The sequence below is a fragment of the Protobothrops mucrosquamatus genome, unplaced genomic scaffold (assembly GCF_001527695.2).
Source record: "Protobothrops mucrosquamatus isolate PMUCROS unplaced genomic scaffold, P.Mucros_1.0 scaffold_234, whole genome shotgun sequence".
Classification (NCBI taxonomy): domain Eukaryota; kingdom Metazoa; phylum Chordata; class Lepidosauria; order Squamata; family Viperidae; genus Protobothrops; species Protobothrops mucrosquamatus.
Window position 1 is genome coordinate 439,064 of NW_015386310.1, and position 6,000 is coordinate 445,063.

Sequence of the window (6,000 nt, forward strand, 5' to 3'; positions counted from 1 at the left end):
TCACATAAATAACCATGAGTGTAGAAGTAAGCTACCATTATATTTTGAAGCCCCAGGAAGAAGGTTTGAGTAATATTTAAAATAAGATTTGATTAAGAGTGCATTTTTCTTTTTTTAATGGACATATTTGACATATTAGTAAATTTGTCATATTTCCACCCAGATCTTTGGTGCTGTTCCCACACTATTATCTATGCTGGGCAGCTTAGCCAATTTATTTTTAGCTCTGCCACAACATTAGATAAATCAGAAATAGTGGAGCTTTGCAGCACTTTTGAAGTGGCGAGGGGGGACATGATAGCAGTGTTTCAATATCTCAGGGGCTGCCACAGAGAAGAGGGAGTCAAGCTATTCTCCAAAGCGCCTGAAGGCAGGAAAAGAAGCAATGGATGGAAACTAATCAAGGAGAGAAGCAACCTAGAACTAAGGAGAAACTTCCTGACAGTTAGAACAATTAACCAGTGGAACAACCTGCCTCCAGAAGTGGTGAATGCTCCAACACTGGAAGTTTTTAAGAAGAAACTGGACAGCCATTTGTCCAAAATGGTATAGGGTTACCTGCCTGAGCAGGGGGTTGGACTTGATGACCTCCAAGGTCCCTTCCAACTTTATTATTATTATTACTTTGTTGTCCCTTTTCCCCGCTGGGCTTAAGATGCCATGGCTCCTGTCCACTTGCCTGCTTAAAATGTGAAGAGGGTGGCTTCGCACCTTCTCTCTACAGTTGCCAGTTTTTCTATTTGTATTTGTTGTGAAAATTCTCACCATGAAAAGTGGAAATGCTAATGGTATGTGAGGGCTTTCTGGCTTCTGGTTTTTACATGCCCCCAGCTGGAGAATGATGCAGTGAGACAATTGCAGGGTGCTGATGTTAGATCTGTGAAGATTTAAAGCTTTATGGAGCCATTTTTATTTTTGCCAAAGGAGCAGAAATTCACCTATTAATAGTGAGCACCATAAACAGGCATAGCTGCAAGATAACAAATAGGAAATAATTCTCTTCATTCTTCTGGTAGATCAGCTTGGAAAACGAAGCCTGATTGGGAAATAAAATAATTTCCTAAAATACTTCACCATACCAAACTGGCTTCGTATTCACCATGCCTGAGATTAATTTTGAAGGTATTGATCCAGAGTCAAGTTCTTCTTTGGCATGTTCTCCATCACAACTGAGATTATTACATTTCCAGAAATGGGATTTTTGTCATTTATTTGGAAATGTAATGACTTTTATAAGGCATTTTATACTTACATTTACATATTCAGGTACATATTCTAGTATGTCTGGGATTGTCTACTTCAGGTAGAATTTGCACATATTACATGATCACATTGACAGCAAATGCTCCTGACCCCCCCTCCTGAAAGTGTTTGAATGAAATGCACATGGATAATTCTCTTTTGAGCAGTAGTCCTCCCAAACTGCTTGCTCTTTATATCTGATGTTCCCTAGCCCTGATGGCATTTTTCAAAACTTTGGACTTCAAAAATAATTCAATAATTCATTGGAGATGAAGTGAAATTAAGCTACTCACTGGAAACATTAATCACAAAAGGTTGAACTTTTGGACATGTAGAAAAATTGCAGGCAACTGAACTGAAAGAGACACCAACAGGTGAAGTGATTAGATATTATTTATCACTGACACAGGCATTGTACAAAAGACTAGAACTACAGGACCCTGGACAGCTCATTCCTTTTGCTGAACTGGAGAACCTATAGATCTGGAATTATTTTTTTTTATTACTTTCTCCACGTTATTTTTCCTGCTGAAAGCTATCAAGGGCTGTACACAACAAACAAAAGCAAATTACAAAACAAGAGAAATAGCTCTAAGAAAAACAAAATTGAAAAGAAAATGGAGGATAAAGGGACATTATAAAGGAGAGATATTGATCTTTGCATAACAAAATTTTCCAAAAAGAAACACAATTTTTTTTAAAAAAGCTCTTTTCCATCTCAGTAATGTCCATACCCATTGCAGAATCTCATAACATTGGATGTTCTTGCTTTGACACATATCTTATTTTAACTTTGATCAAATAAGCAACTTTATATTCCTTACTTTTACTCTGAAAATTTTAATCTTTAAAGTTCGTCAGTCACTCTCTCTCTCAGCCCAACTCACCTCACAGAGTTATTGTTCTGAGGAAAATAGGAGGAAGAAGGTGTGTTGGATACATTCACTGCCTTGAATTATTTGTAAAAATAATAAAGGTGGAATACAAATAAAATAAGTAAATAAATAAATATTGTTGTCAGATTTAATGCCTCTTCAATTCTTCTTTATCGCATTGCATGGACTTCTTCAAGCCTCTTTTGTAAGTCCAATAAAAAGACATTATTCAGATAATTCCTTTGGTGTAATTTTGTAAATCCCAATCCCAATCAAAACTCTAGGCAGGTTTTTCCCCCTTCCTTTTTCCCTAGAATTTTTAGTCCCCTCTAGTGCCTGATTTAAATCATAAGGTCTCTAATCTCTGTTAGGACCTATAGTAGACAAAATAATTCTGGTTCCCCCCCAAAATCTGTTTATTTTATATAATTAATTCCAAAATATTGAGGTAAAAGTTGCAATATTCCAAATTTGTCTGGATACTTAAATAATTTATAACTTTCTTGGATCAAAATCTTATTTATCTTTTTTGCCATTTATTTCAGCTTTTTAAGTTCATAAATATATAGTCCTTTTCTTTGGTTTAGAAGTGAAGGTTTAGCAGCTTTTCAAATGCCTTTTTGAAGATCTTCAGTACTTTAAAGATAATTAAATAGGCAATTCTGAAAGTGATTAGTGAAAGGCTCTGCCATGGTTAATGAGCTTGATGACTGAGCCTTTCATTTGCCAGCACTGAAACCCATGGGAAGAACAGCCATCCAAGGCACAGATGGGTGATCTCCCATCTTCTTCATGTCCAGATGGAAGGAAGACCAGGGTTATGAAGAACCAATGTACTTGCCAGTTCTTCAATCTTTGCCATGGTTATCATCTCCATTCTCCATGGAGATGTGTTTGCTTGCCATGCCTCCACTTAGATTGCACACCAGATTTGAACGAGGAAGTGCAATTCCTTCCAAAGACAGAGATTAAAGACAAAGAATCCTAGGATCTAGGGAGTCCTAATATGTACAGCCATTCAATCTTTGTACAATCAAGACAGGACATCAACTATATCACTTGAACAATGCAGAGTTGATATGTATAAATGGGTATCAACAATCTGTTGATGATACTATACCCCAAACTGACAGATGATATCACATTATGGTTTTATGTAGATGTTAAACAAGAGGGGAGAGATTATTGAGCCGTGTGGCACCTCTCATAGAAGGGGCTGAGGGTGCAACCTCTACCCCTCTGTCAATACCAATCAGAAACTGCCATGAAGGAAAAAGGAGAACCAACCTAATATGGTGCCCCCATTTCCCAAACCTCACAGTTAGTCCAGAAAGATATTGAGACTGTATCCAAAGCTGCTGAGAAATCAAGGAGAGGTCAATGAATGCACCATCCCCTCCCAACAACATCAAAAGTCATTGACAAGTATAATTATTACTGACTCCATACTAAATCCTTGAATGCTGACTGGAACAGATATAAATAATTTGCTTCCTCCAAATTTAACTGGACTCTGACCATCTTCTCAACAACAGAGAAGGTCCCATTTTTAAATGGAACGTTGAAGACATGACAATAATTGTATAAAAAAATTCATTGATTCCAGGCACAGCCTCTTGAGGGGGCACATTGCCTCCTCCTTCAAGGCTCTCCCTGAAACAGGCCAACTCCACAGCATGGACCCAACTGCAGGATACCTCTTGAGTGCCTTCAACAACCTGGGAGAGACATAGATGTAAACAGCTTGGAGAATCCTGCCCACTTCCTCAAGAGTCACCAATTCAAACTCATTCCAGCTTACACTGCAAGACCCAGGCATCTTAGCCAGACCTTCCTAGCTGGAGTCCACCTCTGAGTGGGATGTGCATGACTTATTTATTATAAGCCAAGCAGCTAGGTTATTCCTCACAGCAGCCCTGCAGATGATCCTGTGGCCCACCCTTCCCCAACTAACACAGGACAGCTGAATTGGCAGACATGAAAAGAATAGAGAAATATAGATATTTTACTGTTGTTATCATGAGTAATCCAGTATATGGATTATATTATGAAAACATCATCACACTTTTGCCAAGCAAGTGCAAAGTTATGCAGATAATAGGAAGCTTCATGGATACTGTTTGTGCAGAAGAGGAACCTTGTTGCAACTGTAGGAAACCAGAAAACAGGCAAATACTTGTCTTCATTTGAAAAAGAAAGTTATAGAAGAGGTCCATTCTAAGTGTGGAAGAGGAAAATGCATTCTCCATGGGAGGAATAAAATAATTGGGAAAGGCTAATGGTAGTAGATTCATGCCTATCAATTTTAAAAATGATCCTTGTAATTGTACCTCTCACAATAATTTAAATGCAGGAATTATCAACCAAAGCTTTTTACAGTAAGCGGATAAAACAATACATTTAACCCTGCAAATCAAGCTATTTTGAGATACAAATAGCTGAGTGGAGAATAAGCAATATTAAGACTGCAGTGGTATGTTCTCAGTGTTTGCAACTGGATTAAACTGTTATGCAGATTTGCCCACTAGATGTTGTTGCTATTTACTTATTTAAGCTTTCAAAGCTACTTTTTCTAAAGCAAGGGATATATATTGATAATACCCTATCAGATGAGAAAAAGCAAGTCCTACTCTGATCCATAATGTTAATATACTGGTGATAATATACAGGTTTCCTAATATAAGACTGCACACTACAACCGGTGATGTTTGCTACTGGGAAGTAGACTTCTGGAGATCCAACACATTGAGAATAATACTGTTTGCCCCAATAAAGTCTTGTTTATTAAAAAAAAAAGCAGTTATGTTTGGTATCCACCAACCTAGCCAATTTTAGATTACTTGGTATTCCTGTTGAATATTTTATTTTTGATTAGCAAGTTCCCTGAAGAGTGTCTTCATAACTTATATTTTCTTTCCTTGGGGAGCCACAATGAAGATGAATTATCTCCATCTCATTACAATAAGGGTCCTATTTATACCACTGCTTAGCACCTCTGTTTCAGGAAGAAAAAGGTTACACTGCAAAGACTTGAATGATTGTACAATGTGTATCATCCCCATGAAAGAGATCCATTTTTAGTGAAAACATCAAGGCTTCCAATTCCAGTAGAGATATGGTAACGTATCCAATTATATTTTATGGGCAAAGAATATGATCTTCTTAGTGCTTTATTCAGCTTTATCTCCCCCTTTCCTTTGTGTCTGCATATACAGTAGTGGCCAAAATTGTGGAAACCTTTTGGGAAAAGTGTACAGTAGTGCCACCTTTGGTTAAGTTTCCACCAATTTTCTTCCAATTTCTTTATAACTGTAGCCTTGTTTACTTAATAATACTATTTTACATCGCTTTCTGGGCAACCAGTCAACTCTCTGCACCATTACTATTCCCCTAAATTAAGCCATTTCAGTTTAATTTATAGGAAGGAACTGAGTTATCGGCAAAGGAATTCTGGAGCCCTTTTGTCATTTTTTTTAAAATAACATTCTTAACTAATCAGTCCAATTGTCAGAAACTTTTCTTTTAACATCCATTCCCCTATTTTAACACTCATAAATAATTTCTCATTGTATATTCCCCCATCTACAGTATCTAAAAAAACCCAAAACTAGTCCTAACATATCAACAAGATTCTCAGTTGCTCAGAAAAAGTGAAAGAGGAGAGATTTATGCAGACCTTGGCCGTATTTGGAGGGAGTGGCTTTTTTCAGTTGCTGGAATGCAAATTAAAATAAGCTGTATGTCTTTCACAAGCGAAATTCCTATGGATACTATTTAACAGCTGTACATCTATTTCTATCTCTCAAGCTAGTTTATTATCTTTGGATCTAGCTGAAATACAGAGCAGAGAAGTAGACAAGAACTTGGTCCTAAATGCCTGAGT